We start from the raw sequence: 22,143 nt of genomic DNA on the forward strand, positions 1-22,143 counted from the left end.
CCTAAGCTTAAATGTCCCTCAAACCCCTGCAGACTTCTGTCCCTCCAATAACAGAGCAGTATCAAAACGATTACTAGCCAGCAAACTTTCAACTGTCCCTGAAATCACTAACAGGCAGCAGCTCTCTCCCTACACTATCTCTTCAGCACACACAGGCAGAGTGAAAAAACGCTGCAGGGCTTCGGTTTTTATAGGGAAGGGGAGTGGTCCAGGGGAGAGCTTCCTGATTGGCTGCCATGTACCTGCTGGTCTGGGGTGAGAGGGCAAAAAAAAGCGCCAACAATGGCGAACCCAAAATGGCGAACGTCGCGCGACGTTCGCGAACTTCCGGCGAGCGCGAACACCCGATGTTCGCGCGAACAAGTTCGCCGGCGAACAGTTCGCGACATCTCTACTAGGCTTATGGAGGTCAGGACCCCATTTCAACCTTGACAAAAGGCATTAAGCCTTTCTTCACCTTTCTAAGCTGTTTTGGATTTCCTATCCTATTTTAAAGAAATGGTTAAAAATATAAGGCTATATCAATTATGTATTTATCCATAGTGATAATTATTGTACAAGAAAACATTTGCATTTTAATGCATAAACCTTTTTACAGATGAAAGTGCACATATGAAAACTATGGTAGAAGTAAGATTGTTTGAGAGGTCATGAAACTCCGAGGTTACTTCTAATATCCTCATATTTTCCAACAAGGGGTACTTTATTAATTATAATAGTTTGAGTCGTGTGACAAAAATAACATCACTAAGCGCTGTTGATAACTGATGACATCACTAAGAGCCGTTTACATAGTGAATAAAGTACCCCCTCTTGTAAAATATAAGGATATTATATATATATATATATATATATATATATATATATATATATATATATATATATATACACATACACACACACACAATGACTGGCCTTCTGATTAGGGGTTTCTGACTGAAGCTGCAATTTAATATAATATATAGCAGGTAGACTGACTTATTGCCATTGGTTTGCCTAATAAATGAGTGTCACTTAGATAACCATCTGTTGAAATTTATAGACAAATCAGAACCTTTATATAGAGCATGAAAAGGATGATAACACTGAGGAAATTTGGATCACATAACTATAAATAAGTTAAGCGTTGACAAGAGTCCTGAGGTAAGAATCTCTTATCTCATGTTTTCCCTATTTTTCAAATATTCATGATATGCCATTTTTTTTTAGAAATTACTTATGCCAGATGGTTATGTTTGTTCTTTGTATCAAACGCATCATCATGCATTCAAATAGAATGCTGTGTTTTATGTGAAAGCATTCCTAATGTAGAAATAAAGAAGTTGGTGAAGAGACTGAGATGGTTTTGCGAATATAACAAAAGACTGATAAATACTAGCTAAATAATTTTGAGCTCCACATCTAAAGTTATACTATATGACTGAAATATTTATATCATACGTGGGAAAGCTACAGAAGTTATTTTAGAGGAAAGGCCTACACCAACTTAGGCCATAAAAATCTGATGTTGACTTTTTTCCCCTGACTTCTGTGCTTCATAAATTATTCTGTTTCACAGATACACTATACTTTATAGCCTCAAGGAATCCACACATATCCAGACACCCCTTCTAAATTTATTTGTCCTCTTATAACATTGAACACTGAATTCCAATTTCTAATAGCAGCATATGAGCACAATTCTTAGTTTGGAGCATTGACTTTTTATAGATGTTTAGCTGTACACAAGACTAACATCCCCAATGTGAAATGTATCAGCTGTAAGAGTCATTGACATTGTACTTTGTAGAAGTGAAAATGTGTTTCTTTAGGTGATAGTTCAAGCTTCATCGTCTGACTGTCTTATGGACCAGTCTGGGTTGGGCAGATCGCAGTAATGATACAGTAAATGTCTCAGTGTGTAATACAGCCAGTCTCTTTGTTCCACTGAAAGTAAATGGTAATGTTTGAAATTTTTGACCACTCAGTGCTATCTACAAATGAATTGGTTTGCTTAGATGAGAGTGGGAAATGTGCCTGGCCTGCATACTGCCCTGTCTTCAACTAAACAGATAACCTGTGGATGAACAGTGGCTTTAATAAAATTTGATGATCACTATATAAGATAACAGTAAAAATAAACTTCTTTCTCATGGGAAAAATAATTACAACCCTAGTTTCAGAATAAGATGTTGGACTGACAGGTGTATAAACACTTTTGGCTTGACATATATTTGACTTTATATAGAGTAAATACTTTTAGTCAATAGTAACAAAACAAGAAAACAATTTAAAAATATGTACTGTATGCATGAATGAATATGAGTTATACTTAGCTTGGTGTTCTGCTTTACTAAGCTTTTTGTAAATAGTGTAAGGTAGTTGGAAGCAAATTTCTAAAAATATGTAAAGTATACCTTCTCCTTTATTGACCCTAATTTTCTACCTAATTAGCTTTTCCTCTCCACACCTTTTTAATCTGTCCCTGTTCCATAATTAATTGCTACACAACATTCAATCAAATGTTTGAATAAACTAGTCTACTTCGGTGAAAATAATTAAGTGAAATGTTTGGTTGCTCAGGGTTACTGAAGACCAGAAAAGCCTACTTCCCCAGATATGAGGAAAAGTATAGAAGGAAACACATTCATCACAATAGTGCAGTATTATCTTTTTTCCTGTTACTGTACATTACTTAACTGATCCCCTTCTAAGAAAATAAATGTGTCAACATAACACTTTTGAGATGTTTTTTTTAACAGCTAATTTACTGTACTTATACATATGTTCCCTTGAACATTTCTTTCCACCACCTTATACCTAGAAGTCTAAAACCCCATAGGTATGAGATTGTATATTATTGTAGCTTTGATGTTCATAGCAGTCAGAGTGCTATTTTTATTTCCTAGCCACAAGATACACATATAGTTATGGAAAACAATATTGATTACATGTATTCTATGCTATCTATTTGAAAAATGTCTTAGCTGTCCAGAATATTTTCTTTGGCAGAAGTAAAACATAAATAACTTTAATATGACAGCAATGCCAAGATCTTTTTCTTCTCTTTTCTAGATTCATGCCTTTTTATGATCATAAATCCATTCCATGTTGGATCATCTTGCTATGCTTTAATATTTTAAAAACCATAATGTGTGGAGTTTGGTTTTTTTTCTATTTTTGTAATGATATCACAGCTTTTCTTTATAGATGTTTATTTGTGTAAATAGGATTAGAAAATAGAAAGGCCCCTGAATGATTCAGAGCATCTTACTTAGCTCTTTAATTACCCCAACTCCTATAATGTTCTCAAAAGGCAATAAGTTATGGCCTTATACTGTACTTTACAATACATTTAAGGAAGATTAATTGGAAGTCAAAAAAACAGGCTTGGGTGAAACAGAATAAAAATTCTTCTCGGCTGTATGGTAAATGTGTTTCTTTTTTGAAAAGTTTAAATTAGTATAATTTAAGAAAATACAATGATATTTTAATTAAAGATTAAATAAACCCTGTGCAGTATCTAACCACTCAAAGGCTTATTTATCAACATTCTCATTTTAGTGTTTCTAGAGGTTTTTGAAACCACAACTAAACTCACAAACTCTAACGCCACAAAAGTCAAGGAATTTATTAAAATATCCAAATATAAAAAGTACAAATGAAAGAAAGCGGTTAGAAGAGTTAAAAGAGTTAAAAAAATATGAATACCTCTAAAGATTTGAGTTTTTCGGACAATCACTAGCAAAAAATAATTCAAAAATAATACAAAAATACAGTAGGATATCATAGTGTAACGTTTGAGCAAAATGACACTCGTTAGGTTAGGAATTCAATTTTACATGGTAGAGTGAATTTTTTGCATTGTAAACAGTATGTTAAAAATAAAAACTACACCATAAAAATCATGACAGTTAAAAATAGAGCAAACTTTAAGTTTATTATTATGCTTTTTTTTCTGGGGAAAAAAGCATTTTAACCCTTTCACTGCCAGCCATTTTGTCCTAGATGCGAACATCTCCTGCCAAGCAGTTTTTAGATATTTGGTACTCTTTCACTTTAAGGGTCTTTCCTGGGGCAGTCTTTTAGTTTACCCAGTGATATATATTATAATAACCTGAACTTTCAAAATATGCAAGAATTTTGGTGTAATTCTACTTCTGTAATCAAAATATGCAAGAATTTTGGTGTAATTCTACTTCTGTAAAAAAAAAAATAGGCTTCTAAGGGGCAGATTTATCAAGGGTCGAAGTGAATTTGAGGGAATTTTCGAAGTAAAAAAATTCGAAATTCAAAGTAATTTTTTGGATACTTCGACCATCGAATAGGATACTATGACTTTGACTTCGAAGTAAAATAGTTCGAATAATCGACCATTCGATAATCTAAGTACTGTCTATTTAAAAAAACTTAAATTTCAATACTTTGCCAAATTAAACCTGCTGAAGTGCTATGTTAGCCTATGGGGACCTTCTAGAGCATTTTTCTAAGTTTTTGGAAGTCGAAGTAAAATCATTTGATCGATCGCTAAAATCCTTATCCATATCGTTTGATTCACAGGATTTAATCGGTCGATCGAACGATTTTACTTCGACCGCGGGATACCCAAATTCCCTGAAAAAAACATTGAATTCGATATTCGAAGTCGAAGTATTTTAATTCGATGGTCGAATTTCGAAGTATTTTAATCTTCGAAATTCGACCCTTGATAAATCTGCCCCTTAGTGTCTAATAAAATGAAAAAAATCATGTTTCACAAAGAACAATCACATTTATCAGAAACCTCATTTATTTTATGTACAAGAACACTGCTGATTTGGAAAGGTCTATGTCTCCTGAATGCGGAAATACCATATATACACTATATATATAGTTTTATATAGATTTCTCATTTGTATAGATCAAAATCAATAAGCAGTACACTACAAAATTTCCAAAGCACCGCTCCCCAAACAGCATACTTCTGATTTCAAGGCCAAACATTCCACTTACAGTAGGTTTACCCTAGAAAACTACCCATTATTAGAAAGAACAGATTCTGGTGAATGGGTAAATATATCTATGTACTCCAAACTACTAAGTTGCAATTGTTTCCTAAAGTTACAATGTTTTATAGAAATTGGTACATTTTTTGAAAAATGACATCAAAGTTACCAATCTACAGCATCATATCATTAGGTATCAATGTATAACACCCCAAATATGAAAGCTTGGGGTCCACTGAACAGTTTGATGCCCAATATGTATAGGTTTACCTAAGCATGTGGTATATAGGGGCCCTATATACACATTTACATAGTTTGGGGAAAAAAGTACAATCAATATGTATAGGTGTATCCAAGCACGTGGCATATAGGGGCCCCAAAAGGAAGACCCCCCATATGGTCTGTCATTTCAGGTACTGCAAAATCAACACATTTACATTGTTTTGGGGGGGCAAAACTATGTAACCATAACCATGAAAACCATATATTTTCGGAAAAGTAAACATTCCCGCAAATCCAAATTGGGTATGCTTGCCTTTCTACTCCAAAGTACCAAGTCGCAAGCCTTCTGTGTACATAGAGCCTTGACTTCATATTATGTGCCTCAAGACCCTCCTAACAGCAAAGCCCCCCCAAAACCATATATTTTTGGAAAGAACACATTTTGATGAATCCAACAAAGATAAAGATGTCTTTCTACACCAATCTACCAAACTGCAAATCTTTACTAAACGTAGAGGTTTTTACAACATTTCTGAAAATCGCCTAAAAATTTTGCATTTTGACACTTTTTTTGCACACAATGTTTTACGTACAAAGAAAAATCATCCTAAATATCAGAGGTCTAATGAATAGTTTGATGCCCGATATGCATAGATTTACCAAAGTATGTGGTGTGTATGGACCCCAAATGAAAAACGTGCAAATGAATTTTCACGCTAGCCAACTCAGCTGCTGAAAACAGTAACCGACTTTGCGTTTTTGTTGTAAGACCCCCACACTGTAAAAAGACCCCCAGAACACCATATATTTTTGGAAAGCACATATTCTGACGGATCAAACTAAGTAAAATATATATTTCTATACCAAAGCACCAAACATCAAAACCTTTCGAAAGATAAATAAGGAACAATAATGCAGGGATAAAATTGCAATAAAACCACAAAAATTGTGTAAATCAATGAAATAACAAAATGACTGATCTGACAGCATAATTAGTGGCCAAAATCGATTACCCAATAGTCATGCTGCCAAAACAAACAGTTTTAGGGGTAAAAAAACACAAATTAGTAAAATAAAAAAGTAATTAAATAAAAAAACCTCTTTGTGAGTTTTTTTTGTATATACATGTGTATACACTTCTAAAAGTGGTGTGACAGTGTGTAAGTGTGTATCTAAGTGTGAAATGAAGTGCAAATAAGTGTACATAACTTTACAAAAAAAAAGAATCTTTACTAAAATGATTGTGTAAGTGTATATAGATGTATAAGTGTGTGTAGTGTGTAAATGAAGGCCACTTACCGTTCCTGGAGCAGGAGGGACAATCTGATTGCTGGAGAACTCCTGGAGCAGCGTGTATGCTGAGTCACTGCAGGCAGGAAGTGCATGGGTGTCGCTAGTGAAGGAGAAAGAAGAAGCAAGCCGGAGGAACTGGTAAGTTCAGAAGCTGCTTCTTTTTGCGATTTTATGTCGGCCCTGCAACAATTCTGTTGCAGGACCAACATGACAGCCCCCAGCCTTGTTGCCCAGGGCGCTGTCAGCACTGCTAAGTCTCTGCAGAGCCGGCTAAAGCCGCTGATGCAGAGTTCAGCACTGATTTCTGCCAGAACGTACTACATGCGTTCTTGGCAGTTAAAGCCCTTGCCTGCCAGAACGTACAGCGAACATGCTTGGCAGGCAAAGGGTTAAGCACAAAGAGGCAAAAGTTATATTTAATAGCCAAAACATATTTTGGTAATTTTCCCAAATGTAATATCAATTATATAATGTATTTCTAATAGTGAATGTAATCTCTGTACACTCACTAATGGTTTAATACTTTGAGGCAACCATTAAGTGGTTAAGCAGGATTCCACGATGGTCATTTTGAGCTACTGATCACAATAAAGACATTTAGACAGCTATATTCTTTCTATTACAACTGCAATGCAAAGTGCATTGGTCTGCAACTTCCCCTGCTGCTGATGATTAATAGCCTCTAAGCGAGAAGAGTCCACAAAGAAAGTGCCAAGAGAAGCAGGTGCATGAGGCTTTATATTATTATGACTGCTACAAACTAATTCAGCAGTGTCAGCTCTAACTGTTTAAATCTGATGAGGAAATATGAGGTTGTAATGGATTTTCTTTCCTGTCCTTGTAGGAAAATATAAGCTTCACAAAGTCATATGGTGGCATAAAAAACCATAATGCACTTTCTGACTTTGTAACAGTTATCATTAGAGGTGTATTTAAATAGATTGTCCCAATCAATATATGGGTAAAACGAACTGGTTCTTGAAAAATTTATTTTTTTAGCAATTATGCAAAGTCACTATGATCATGTCATTGGTATTGTTAAGATGATGTCCACTTACCATACATTCACATTGTAGTTGCTACCACATTAATGAGATCTCTTATGACATCTTAAGATCATACATAATTCACATCAGACTCTGCACCAGTGGATCTTACAACCTAATGTGATTGAAATGTTTATTAAAAACCATTCATTTAAATTTTTATTATTTTCTTCAAAAATTTTCGATAGAATAACTAAAGACACATATTATGGAAGTTATTTTCCTAGAACCAAGATATTTTAACTGTACCGGTATGAATTAGGGATGCACCGAATCCAGGATTCAGTTCGGGATTCGGACAAGATTCGGGACTTTTTCAGCTGGATTCGGATTCTCTTGCCCGGCTGAACCGAATCCTAATTAGCATATGCCAATTAGGGGATGGGAGGGAAATCGCATGGCTTTTTGTCACAAAACAAGGAAGTAAAAAATGTTTTCCCCTTCACAAATAAGGATTCGGAATTCAGTCCGGTATTCAGACAGATCTTTCACGAAGGATTCGGGGGGTTCTGCCGAATCCAAAATAGTGGATTCGGTGCTTCCCTAGTGTGAATGGAGGAAGCTGTTCTGACAGTTTCTATCAAGGCACGTAGAACAGCCAGTTCTTTCACAGAATGTTCATTTCCAGGAATAGACAGTGGCAAAACACCTTTCAAAGTATCATATAGCGAAACCAAGAAATGCATGAACTCTGATACACTGAAACACAAAATGAACAAAAATAGAAAAAAGGAGTAAAGCTAAGAAATCAATTATTACAAGAAAATATACCAATCCTCTTCAAACAAAAGCTTAACAGAATAATGTGATCAATATCTATATATATATGTATATACCTTATTAGTAGGGATGGGCGAATTTGACCCGTTTCGTTTCGCCAAAAATTCGCTGCTGGCGAAATGTCGGCGAAATGTCGGCAATGCCCATTAAAGTCTATGGGCGTAAAAAATAATTAAATCTTATTAGAAGAATATTATGTTTTACTTGAAAAACACACTAAAAGGAACACACTGCAGAGAATCCAACATGTGACTCTAGTATATACTGATTCATCCCTTCAAGCAAAGCAGGTTATGACATAGATGCAGAATAATAAGATACAGCAATGGTAAATTTGAAAAAGCAATTATATGCACAATGATAAGGCTTCCTAACTATCATGATGTACTGTTAAGTATAATTAAATGTTAGCTTTTTTATTTTGATGTAAGAAGTGAAAGTATGACAGCCAACATAATCAATTTTAATAATTTCATTTTGGGTTACTCAGATTGTTTTATTACATATCAACATGAATTAGGCCTTTGCTGCGGGTTCAGGCAGCTTGCCAATACCTACTTTACAGCAATAAAATGTACAAATTAGGGCATCTCATGTGGAAAATTCATTCAACAGCCTCAAAAGGCAAATGAATGGTAATTACTTTTGAACACAATGCGGTAGCAATCAAATCAGATTGAATCATGCTTTTAAATATACATCTACATTCTAAAAAACCGAGATAATTATGAATTATGGAAATAACTAAGACAGTTCTTTCTGAGGCAACAACCCTGCAGAACTAAAGGGAATCTGTTACTTTAATACCGATTACTTCTCCTTTACTCTACACCTCTAAAACAATTACATTTGTGTGGGTGACTCAGGTGTGCAGAAAATAGAAATAAAATAACATGCATCCGCACCAAGAAATCATTAATCAGCTTGAGAAGGAAACTGTGTGTCGCAAAGGTTTGTACGATTTCAAAACCAATGGAAATGTTTTCAAGTTAAGTAATAGGGATCAAGACACGGAAATTAGGCTTTGCACAAGTTTTCGCAGAAGCCAATTCTGGCTGCTTTCATTGGGTCTTTCAGAAATTGGTGACGGTCAAAAGCACAAGTGAAATAAACGTTGATTTATTGGTGATAAATGAGTATAGTCAGAAACTGTTTCACACTCTTCTTGGCTGGTATTACCCAATTTAATATCAAGTATTTAGGCACTAGTATCCAACATAAAAGATTACTCATTAATGAATCTTTACATCAACCTTGAGAGGAAAAAAAAATAATCTCAATTTCATGATTAAATGTTCTATATTCTTGGAACATTTTCAAATGTATTGGCCATGAATGCTTATTTGTAAAACAAATAAAAACTGCAGGTTTATATCCATCTACTTGACTTAAGACAACATTATACATGCCGCCTCTGCTTGGTGTTCAAATTATTAAATCTAAAAATCACTGTAATGCTTATTCGGCAATACATCATTTAAGTGATTTACTACAAATGGATTTATTTCACAGGACAACTAAACAGGTTTTCACATTCTCAGGGGAATCCGAAGCAAACAATTTGATACGTCTATTAACAGCCTATATACATGCAAACCCTAAAATTATGGTAAATACTGTATACATATAAATCTCCTGGAGTCTCCTCAAAAATAAATATTTGTTTGTGTGTTTGTATTTTATCTAAAATATTCTTTAGGAAGTTAAGCCAACTTTTCCCATGATTGTAGCACCCCAAGCTTTTTCACTGCGTTCATTTAATAATGTACTGTATATGATGACCTATAGAAGGCTCGGATCTGGCTGTATGGCAAATACACAGGTCAGTTGACATGTTTTCCTAAGAATATGCAACCAACAGTGAATGTTTGTATATGAATCTTCACCAAATATTTCTGGTTTGCTAAAGGTTAAAGGAATAATAGTTAGGAAAACCTTTGCGGCTGATCCACATTAATCACTTCTGCTTGTATTTGAAATGTGTTATTTATGACTGTTTTCTTTCTTTTTTGTTGTTGTTGTGATTATATCACTGAACAGTACTTAGTAAACTATAAAGAGTTATTTATTTATTTAGTGGTTGGTAAGTGGTATTTGGTTAGTCACTAGATACAGTATATACAGTACACATAGAATATAAATGTCACCATATAAGGTTGATTAGTAATTACTACAGCTAATTACTAGATGGCAACCCAGAAACCAATGCAACTAGCATCAGAATACAATAATCAGCCTTGTAGCATCAGCTTATATCAGTCCTGAAACAGGTACATGGGAATGGGAGGAGTGCAAAGGAATATAATAATACTGGAACATGGTTTCTCTTTAAGAAAGGTACAATGTATTTGCTGATGTCAAAGCAAATACATACTACGGGCCGATTTATCACAGTGTGAAATTAGAGCTCCCTACAGAAAAAATTCACCCACTTTTTATTCATTCATATGGGATTATTGGGAAAGTATTTCTCAAATGCTGAATTCTAACTTTCACCCACTGATAAATATTTTTAATTTTTTTGCAGTGACCTCTCATTTTATACTTTAAAGCTTATCTAAAGAAGTAGGCTAGAAATGTTGTAAATTATGATTTGTGCTTCTGTACCAGCCCAAGGCAACCACAGCCTTTAGCAGTAAAGATCTGTGTCCCCAAAGATGCCCCAGTAGCTCCTAATCTTCTTTTCTGCTGATTCACTGCACATACTCTGTGCTGCCTTCAGTTACTGAGTTTAGGGACTCACTCACAATATACAGTACACATAAAACATAAATGTCTCAATATAAGGCTGATTAGTAATAAATACAGATAATTACTACATGGCAGCTCAGAAACCAGTGCAATTAAAATCAGAATTAGCCTTGTAGCATCAGCTTATATGACAGGCCAACCTCATTTTCTGTTAGATAATTTGCTATGACCCCCTAAGCTTAGCTTCTCAACAGCTGCTCAGAGCCCACAAGCATGTGAGTGTCGCAGACACTTTCCAAGATGGTGACCCCCTGTGACAATTTTAAAGTCCAGGATCATTGCTGCTATTGAGAAGCTGAAACTTTAGGCTGGGGCAATAAGTTCAATGTATGAAATATAGCATTTTTAGCCATATTTATCTTTAGGGTTTAGTTATCCTTTAAAAAGAACACTAAACTGCAGTTTTATTTAGGATATTTATTCATTTTTATGGAAATTAAACAGAATATTTATGAACATTATAGTAGATTGCTCCGTGTATCAGTTTACATAATGCTGCTGATTGCCTTTTATTAAAGACATGAAGTGAAGGGAGATATTCATTACCTTTTTGACTTATCTGAATTCCCAACTGATTGCTTCTTACATATTTTACAATTTTATAATAACAGTTTCATATGTGTGTAAATGGAGTTTTGCAGCTATGCCTGTATATTTAGTATGTGTCATTTGTTATGTCCAGAGATTAGAAGGGGGTGGTTTATCTTTTGGTTAACGTAGTTAGAATGTTATAGAATAGCAGATTCTAAAAATGTTTTAATTGGTCTTAATTATTTATTATAGGTTTTTAATTATTTGCTTTCTTTTTCTGACTCTTTCCACTTTTAAATGGGGGTCACTGACCCCATCTAAAAAAAATACTCTATAAGGCTGCACATTTAGGCACATTTACTTAGCTCGAGTGAAAGAACAGAATAAAAAATACTTCGAATTTCGAAAGTTTTTTTTGGCTACTTCGACCACGACTGGGAATCGAATGATTCAAACTAAAACTCGTTCGACCATTCGACCATTCGATAGTCGAAGTACTGTCTCTTTAAAAAAAAACTTCGAGCCCCTACTTCGCCAACTAAAACCTACCGAACATCAATGTTAGCCTATGGGGAAGGTCCCCATAGGCTTTCTATCAAATTTCTGATTGAAGGAAAATCGTTCGATCGATGGATTAAAATCCTTCGAATTGTTCGATCGAACGATTTTTCCTACGATCAATCGAACAAATGAAATGCGGTAAATCCTTTGACTTCGATAATTAACCCTCGATATTCGACCCATAGTAAATGTGCCCCTGATTGTTGCTACTTTTTATTTCACATTTTTCTATACAGACCCTCTCCTATTAATATAACGGTTTCATTTTCAAACAGTGCATGGTACAGTGTCGGAACTACCGGGGGAGCAGGGCCCCCCCAGCAGTCTGCGCGCCGCTTTGCGCCGCATATTCCCGGCCAGTTCTGGGCATCCTGCGCCAGGGCCCGCCCCCCTCTAGTTACGTTTCTGGCATGGTAGCTAGGGTAATTTAGACCATTGCGACCAGACTGATGAAATTGGAGAGCTGATGAATAAAAAGCTAAATAACTAAAAAAAACACAAATAATAAAAAAAAATTAAAACCAATTGCAAAGTTTCTCAGAATATCACTTTTTATATCATTCTTAAAGTTAACTCTAAGGGGAAAAACAAATTTAAGACTTTACTAAAACTCGTATTTTTCCCACTATAATTTAAAAAAAGAATGCGACCAAACTCCGAAAACTGAATACCCTTAATTTACCAATAAATCTGTTTTAAAAAATTCAGTGCAGGGAAAATTTGCAACAAAATTGTGTGTCTAATTAAATTGTGCGACTTTAGAATTGTTGCCTGGAAAATTAAATTTTATCCATACAAGGCCTACTTTGGAGCTTTCTGGACATGAACATGTACATTTTTTTCATTTTCTTTAAGTGCCTCTGAAATCAGTAAAAAGTCAATGACGCCAGATACTGAAAGATTTCACACCACCACCAAAACTGGAGTAAAGTCAAAAGTCAAAGTAGAGTCAAAACTGAAGGGAACTGCTAACAGTCTCAAAGTTTTATGAAAGAAGGATGGAGGTGTAGATATATCCTACATCTTCCACTTAAAGAGTAGTGATGGGCGAATTTATTCGCCAGGCACGAATTCGTGGCGAATTTGCGCGATTCGCCACCAGCGAATAAATTCGCAAAACGCCCGTGAAAATTCGCGGCAAAAATTCGCCGGCGCCGTTTCGCAAATTTTTCGCCGTTTCACGAATTTCGCGCGAAATTCGCAAATTTTTCGGCTAAGCGAAACGACGCAAATTCGCCCATCATTATTAAAGAGTAATCATGCCCCCTTGCACTAATAATCATTTCTTTGCACATGGGTAAAAAAATAAAGGAATGTCAATTTTAAAAATGAGACAAAAAAAATTGTGATTAAAAGTGCACCAAGGTTCCCTATACACTTTTGATGGCTATATCCACAGAGATATTATTTAGTGGACCAATTTTCAAAACAACATGTAGCAACTGGGCACTTTAAGAATTTTAATGAGAAAGAGCTGAATTATGTTTTATATTTGTTTAGAAACCCTTGTTTTACCTTGCTTTTTATTATTATAAATATTATTATTAATAATAATAGTTAAGAGATTCTGTAATGATTTGTATGATGTATTTTTATTTCTAAATTACACTGTTTACACTGCAAATAATTCACACTACAATATAAAATTGAATTACTGAACCAGCAAGTGTATTTTTTTAAGTTGTAATATTGGTGTGTAGGCAGCCATCTCTGGTCATTTTGCCTGGTCATGTGCTTTCAGAAAGAGTCAGCACTTTAGGATGGAACTGCTTTCTGGCAGGCTGTTGTTTCTCCTACTCAATGTAACTGAATGTGACGCAGTGGCTTTTTCTATTGAGTGCTGTTCTTAGATCTACCAGGCAGCTGTTATCTTGTGTTAGGGAGCTGCTATCTCGTTACCTTGCCATTGTTCGGTTGTTTTGCTGTTTGGGTGGAAAGGGAGGAGGATGATATCACTCTAACTTGCAGTACAGCAGTAAAGAGTGATTGCAGTTTATCACAGCACAAATCACATGACTTGGGGCAGTTGAGAAACTGACAATATGTTTAGCTCCATTTCAGATTTCAAAATAAAATGTAAAAAAATCTGTTTTCTCTGTTTTGAGAAACAGATTTCTGTGAGAACGAACGCTTGCGTCCTGTCCAGCGCAGGCGCGGACGCGCTAATGCGCGTCGGCGTCTGACGCGGGAAGCTGGCGACGGTCGCGGACGCGGAGGCGCCGGCGACGGTCGCAAGGACGTAGGCGGAAACGCCTGTGACGGACGTGCTGGCGTCAGTTCCGCGACGTCAGCGCAATGACGCCAGTTTGGCGCCCAAACCAGATTAACATGCATTGCCTGGTTATTAGGTTATTTGACTGAAACCCTAGCGACTCTGAACTTTGGATTCCCGATTATTGACCCTTGCCTGAACCCGGACTTTGATTACTGCCGCCTGTCTCGACCTTCTTGCCTGTTTATCGATTACGAATATTGCTGCCTGCCTTTTGACCTCGGATCTCCTGACTACGACTTTTGCCTAATCCCTTGTACTTCGCTGACCGTCTCACTGGCTACTCTCCACAACCCTGCTCCCTGTTCCACTCCAGGTGGGTAGCGGTTGTGTGAGGCGCTTGTGGGTTCATTAACTTCTGCTCCAGCCTCTTCTACGTCTGGATTCTACTGGTAAGTCCTGACAGTATAACCAGGCCAAAGATGGATCCAGCTGAAGGGGCGTCCCCGTTTGCAGTCCTGACGCAACAATTATCTTCTCTTACGCAAGCCATCCGGGAGCTGCAAAGTGGCTATGCTCAGTTACAGGAGCACATTAGGACCCAACCACCGGTTGTTCTCCCTTCCACGGCCGCTGCAACTCCTCCGGTTCCAGCGGAAGTCCAGGTGATAACTTCTGAGATTTCGGAACCTAAGGTGGCCTTTCCGGAGAAGTTTGCGGGTGACCGAAAGTTGTTCCGGAATTTTAGGAGCAATTGTAAGCTACTGTTTACACTCAAGCCTCATACCTATCCCTCTGAGCAGACCCGGGTCGGGGTGATTATCTCTTTTCTGACGGGAGAACCACAGACGTGGGCCTTTCGTCTTATGGATCGCCACAGTCCTGCATTGGCCACAGTAGACTCCTTCTTTGATGCCATGGCAGTTCTTTTTGACGATCCGCACAGAGCCACTACTGCTGAAGCCGCCCTGCGTGCCTTGAAGCAAGGTAGTCGCCCAGCGGAAGACTACACCCTGGAATTCCGGCAATGGGCAGATGACACGGAGTGGAATCCGGCTGCGCTTAAGAACCAGTATCGCTTCGGCCTTTCTTCTGAACTAAAAAATTAATTGGCCCATACTGGCATTCCCGACAGTCTGGAAGACCTCATCTGTCTGGCCATCCAACTCGATCGGAGGCTCAGGGAGCGCAGAGAGGAAGAAGAGGCAGAGAGAGCAGGTCTTCCACCTCAGTCTTGGATGTTACCAACCGCTCCACCTCCTATCCGAATGCCTTCCACTTTTCCTCCAGCTGTTCCGCCACCCGTCTTCAGTGCAGCCCCAGAGCCAATGCAGATTGGAGCTATTAGATCTGCGTTAACTCCAGAGGAACGGATCAGACGTCGCAGACTCAACCTCTGCCTTTATTGTGGACAAGCAGGTCACTTGCTTCGGGGTTGTCCGATTCGTCCAACGGGTAAGAGGATTTTCGAAAGAGACTTTTCCAGTTGCCATGTTCCCGTGCCTCTCCTGACTGTCTCTTTATCTTTGCAGTGGGGAGACAAGCGGGTAGAGCTTCAAGCAATCCTTGATTCTGGGGCCAGTGGGTGTTTCCTGGACAATAAAGTGGCGCTACAGTTCCAGATCCCACTCCAGTCCAAAAAGAATCCCATAGCCCTCCGTGTGGCAGATGGTTCTCTGATTACCTCGGGCCCTGTGGTGCAAGAGACCGTCTCACTTTTTGTTGTGTTAAATAAAGGGCATGCTGAAGTCATGAACTTTGATGTGGTTTCTTCGCCTCTATTTCCCGTCATTCTGGGTCTACCCTGGTTGCAGAAACACAACCCGTCCATCAACTGGACTACCGGTGAAGTGAACTTTCTTTCAAATTTTTGTTCTTCTCAATGCATTTTCTCTTTCAATAGAGTCTGTTCTTTATCTCCTACTTCCGAAATTCATAATCTTCTTCCTCAAGCTTACTGGGAATTTACGGACGTTTTCAATAAGAAAGGGGCAGACAAGTTGCCTCCTCATCGTATTTATGATTGCCCTATTAACCTTCTTCCAGGGGCTCAGATTCCTTTTGGACGAGTTTATCCGTTGTCCGAGTCTGAACTATCGGAACTTCGTTCTTATTTAGACGAGAATCTAGCTAAAGGCTTCATTCGACAATCTTCTTCTCCAGCAGGGGCTGGGATCTTCTTTGTTGAAAAAAAAGATCATTCTTTAAGGCCGTGTACTGATTACCGCGATCTGAACAAGATTACTGTTAAGAATCGTTATCCACTTCCTCTTATTCCTGAACTTTTTCAACGTTTGGCGGAGGCTAAGATCTTTTCTAAACTGGATCTCCGTGGCGCATACAATCTCGTCAGAATAAGAGAAGGTGATGAGTGGAAGACGGCTTTTCGTACTCGTTATGGGCATTTTGAATACCTGGTCATGCCCTTTGGTCTTTGCAACGCTCCTGCAACGTTTCAACATTTTGTCAATGATGTTTTCAGAGACTTCCTCGACATATTCGTTATCATATATTTGGATGATATCCTTGTTTTTTCTAATTCTTTGGAGGAACACAGATCACATTTAAAGAAGGTACATCTGTGGACTTTTTGGGTTTTCTCCTTTCTCCGCAGGGAATTCAGATGGACTCCAGGAAGATCTCCGCAATTCTTGATTGGCCAATTCCTTCTTCCAAGAAAGCTGTCCAACGTTTTATTGGTTTTGCAAATTTTTATAGGAAATTTATAAAGAATTTTTCCCAGGTTATTCTTCCAATTACTGAGTTGACTCGTAACAATCAAAAGTTTTGTTGGTCACCACAAGCTCAGGCGGCCTTTGAGAAATTGAAGGCACTCTTCACTTCAGGCCCAATTCTTCATCATCCTGATGTTTCCCTTCCTTTCATCCTGGAAGTTGACGCTTCAGAGCTTGCGGTGGGTGCTGTGTTATCGCAAAGAGCTGGGTTTCAGGAGGATCTGCATCCTGTTGCTTTTTTTTTCTCGTAAACTGGCCAAGAGCGAATGTAACTATGATGTTGCCGATCGTGAACTACTTGCCATTAAGTTAGCACTTGAAGAGTGGAGGTATCTCCTTGAAGGATCTAAACATCCAATCCTCATCTTTACGGATCATAGGAATCTGGAGTATTTACGTTCGGCCAAGAGGTTGAGACCCAGACAAGCAAGGTGGGCTTTATTCTTCATGAGATTCAATTTTCATCTCACATATCGACCTGGGTCTAAGAATGTTAAAGCAGATGCTTTGTCCCATATGTTTTCATCTGAAGATGAGTCTTCCTTGGTTCCTGAAACAATTTTAAACTCTAATAATTTTCTCCTGCTACAGTCTACCCTGGTTGATGGAATTAAAGACGCTTCCTTAAATCTCTCTGAACCATCGTTAGTTTCCAAGGAGGGTCTTCTTCTTCATCAAGGTAAAATTTTTGTTCCTGAACCTATGCGCTTAGAGGTCCTCAAGAATGTTCATGATTCTAAATTGGCAGGTCATCCAGGTATCAAGAAAACTATTATCCTGGCTAAGAGACTATTTTGGTGGCCTGGGTTGGCTAAGGACTGTTTTCAATTTGTTACTTCTTGTGAAGTTTGCTCTAGGTCCAAGGACTCTCATTCTCGGCCTATTGGACTTCTACAACCTCTGCCTGTGCCTTCTCGTCCATGGGGTTCGGTCTCTTTGGATTTCATTTCTGATTTGCCATTGTCTTGTGATTGTTCCACTATTGTCGTTTTTGTGGACGGTTTAACAAAGATGGCTCATTTCAAGTCGTTACCTAGACTTCCTTCTGCCTCTGAGACTGCTGATACCTTCATTAAGGAAGTAGTAAGGCTTCATGGTCTTCCGGATGAGGTGGTGTCGGATCGGGGACCACAATTCACTTCTCAGTTTTGGAGATTTCGGTGTCCCTTTCCTCTGCCTTTCACCCTCAGCCCAATGGTCAGACCGAACGAACTAATCAGACTCTCGAGCAATATCTGAGATGTTATTCTTCATACCTCCAAGATGACTGTTCGCTTATAATAATTCCCATCATTCTTCAATCAGTCCCCTTTCTTCGCAAACTATGGTCTTCATCCAGCAACTTTTCCCTCTGCCATTGTGTCTGACATTCTAGTTCCTGCTGTCAAAGACCGATTAACTTTCTTATCCAATAATTTTCAAAAGATCCAGGAAAACATGAAGCAGGCCCAACAAAATTTCAAGATTTATGCCGATCGGAGACGGAGAGGTGACCCAGAGTTCAAGGTGGGTGACCGTGTTTGGTTATCAACTGTTAACCTTAAGCTTTCTTGTCCCAGTAGGAAGTTGGGTCAACATTTCCTGGGTCCCTTCCCTATTATTCGCCAAATCAATCCTGTGGCTTTTCAACTTAAACTTCCAGCTTCCTGGCACATCCATCCAGTGTTTCATGCTGCTCTTCTAAAACCAGCTTCAACATTCCGATTTCCTGGGCGTTCGGCTCCTCCTCTGCTACCTGTGGTGGTCAACGGTCAGGAAGAATTTGAGGTTGAGGAGATCCTGGATTCCAGACTAAGAGGCAAGCGGCTCCAGTACCTGGTGAGATGGAAGGGTTACGGTCCGGAAGAAAATTCCTGGGAACCAACGTCGAATATCCACGCTCCTGAGTTGCTGGAGAAATTCCATAGAACTCACCCTGGTAAGCCTTCTGGTGGTCGCGTCCTGAGGCCGCTCCTTGATGGGGGGCAATGTGAGAATGCACGCTTGCGTCCTGTCCGGCGCAGGCGCGATTATTGACCCTTGCCTGAACCCGGACTTTGATTACTGCTGCCTGTCTCGACCTTCTTGCCTGTTTATCGATTACGAATATTGCTGCCTGCCTTTTGACCTCGGATCTCCTGACTACGACTTTTGCCTAATCCCTTGTACTTCGCTGACCGTCTCACTGGCTACTCTCCACAACCCTGCTCCCTGTTCCACTCCAGGTGGGTAGCGGTTGTGTGAGGCGCTTGTGGGTTCATTAACTTCTGCTCCAGCCTCTTCTACGTCTGGATTATACTGGTAAGTCCTGACAGATTTCAGTGCAGAATTCTGCTGGAACAGCACTATTAACTGATGCATTTTGAAAAAAAAACATTTTTCCCATGACAGTATACCTTAAGTAGCATGGATTGCTTTACTTGCTAATAAAACATTCTTTGTATTCCACAACTTGTTATGAACTCTGATTCATAATGTTGGCAGTTTTAAAACATCCTCAAAGTATTTTTGGAATACATTGGACACTAACATTGTGGTCATCATTACTACCATATATACTCGAGTATAAGCCGACCCAAGTATAAGCCGAGGAACCTAATTTTACCTACGAAAACTGGGAAAACTTATTGACTCTAGTATAAGCCTAGACATAACTACAGCCCTGTCTCCCAGCAGCGCACATTCCGCCAAATCTACCCCCCCAGCGATCAACTGGACTTCTTTGCAAAGTTGATGGTGACAGAGAATTGCCAAATGGATTACCGTGTGCATTGTCCCACTGTCCCACTACCATGTGCAGAAGGTGCTGTGTGATATTGCAGTCACTGTTAATCTTTCGTATAACCAACAGAGGGCGCTGTGTGATATTGTTGTCACTGTTATTCTTTCATATAACCAACAGAGGGCGCTGTGTGATATTGCAGTCACTGTTATTCTTTCATATAACCAACAGAGGACGCACTGTTATACTTTCATATAAACAACAGATGGTGCTCTGTGATATTGCAGTCACTATTGTTCTTTCATATAACAAACAGAGGGCGCACTGTCATTCTTTCTTGTCATTCTTTTCATATTTCTTTTCAACAGAGGGTGCGGTGTGATATTGCAGTCACTGTTATTCCTTCATATAACCAACAGATGGCGCTGTGTGATATTGCAGTCACTGTTATTCTCCATTATTACCAACAGAGGGCGCGCTGTTATTCTTTCATATAACCAACAGAGGGCGCTGTGTGATATTGCAGTCTCTCCCCAAGGGAACTGTTGGTATAGGAATGATTAAAAGTGACTGCAATCTCAGCTACTGCCCGCTGACCCGAGTATAAGCCGAGGTAGACTTTTTCAGCACATTTTGGATGCTGAAAAACTCGGCTTCTACTCGAGTATATACAGTAAAACAATTTAAAAGCTACAATCTATTTTACCCAGGTTTATTTTGTTCTGTAGCCTACTTTTTAAAAGTTAATCACTCTGACAACAGTATTATTATACAGAAAGATAAAGGCATGTCAAGACATTATAGCAATAAAAGGAACGAACTCTACTCAGGTGCAGTAACACACAGAAATCAATAGGATGCTTCTTTTTAAATAGACGACCACTGCTATGTGATTAGACCAGAAATCTAACCTGCTCTTAATAACTGCTGTGAAAGTAAGAGCTGGAGTTTTTCTGCTCTCTGTATAAATATATACAGCTGACCATGTCAAAAGGTCTTAAAAAACTGCAATTCTGGTGTATGCAATCATTAAGATTAGCTAGACTGACCAGTCTGCTATGTAAAAAGGTAGTATTTCAATAGCTCATAGATAATAACAGTTATTTCTAACCAATGGACTAAAATTATGAAATCAGGAAAACTGCCAAAAAGCCTTTATCGGGATTGATTTTTTTTTTAAATCCTTGTGGTAATGTGGCAATAAATACTCACATATATTTAAATATTAACATTAATTTAAATGTGTCAAGCACTGAAAGTGATCTGCAAGACAACATAATTGTAGCTTTTGCTAAGGCAATAGGTTATTTATCCCTTGAAAGCATGATGGAGCTGACGGCAGAGTAGACAGAAATGTTTAATTCCAGGCAGCTTTCCATAATAGAAAGTTGATTCTAAAATTGATTTCTCTGTTAGTGTCTAGAAATTCTGACTGACAGATTTATGCCAGGCCAATGAAGCTGCAATGTATTTTGTTTAACAATTATTCATGGTGATGGATATTTATACTTTAAAACTTGAAAAATTGACCATTGCAGTGCTTGCTGTATAAACTTTGTTTGTGTTGAAAATACAAGAAATAACCCTTCAAATATCTATTTATAAGAGCAATAAGAGGATAGCACTTTTGTAAGCATTTAAAAAAATAATAAGTAAACATAACAATAAGATGGAAGGCTAAGGAAAAGGTTCTGAGAGAACAGAAGGCAGTTATAAACAAATGTATTTTTACTTATAATATTCAATAAGAATTGTTGCAGAACAAAGCATGCCTTTTTGCACAATATGCTATAATACTGAGCGTTTGACAGAAATATCTTTAAAGAAATTGGCACGAATAATATAATACAAACATGAGGCAAACAGGTTTACAGGAAATGATAGCAAAGAGAATTATAATTCTGAACAGATTCAAATGGGAATGAAGCTATAGGCATTAACAATGGGAAAAAACAAATAGTAGTGAGACACAGCAATGCTGAGTATTTGGGTGAAAATAGGAGGCAAATTGAGTTATAGAATTGGTGAAATAGACACAACTGGGGGATTATAGAGAACTGAAGTGATGAGTACAAAAGAAATGTGATGATATTGACTTTAGATAATCAACCTATTTCACTGCCAAGATCAAGCACAGGTGGAAAAACGCTATTTTTACCCATTGCCCAATTTTATGTTAGGAATATAATTATGCCCTTTACTTGACTAATATGATTGCAAACTTTTTCTGCATTGACCACATTTTGCCAGATATATCAATGTGTAAAGTAAGCCCCACAAATATACATCTTTTGACCATGCTATGTGACCCTTTAAAAAGATAGATTTGTCCAATGACTCTGTGGTG

General features: G+C 38.0%; 1 pseudogene; it reads right to left on the reverse strand.

The window, feature by feature from the left end:
• Positions 1 to 22,143, reverse strand: part of LOC121400789 — a 191,765-nt pseudogene that overhangs the window by 29,955 nt on the left and 139,667 nt on the right.

The sequence above is a fragment of the Xenopus laevis genome, chromosome 2S, assembly GCF_017654675.1.
Source record: "Xenopus laevis strain J_2021 chromosome 2S, Xenopus_laevis_v10.1, whole genome shotgun sequence".
In the NCBI taxonomy this organism is placed as follows: Eukaryota; Metazoa; Chordata; class Amphibia; order Anura; family Pipidae; genus Xenopus; species Xenopus laevis.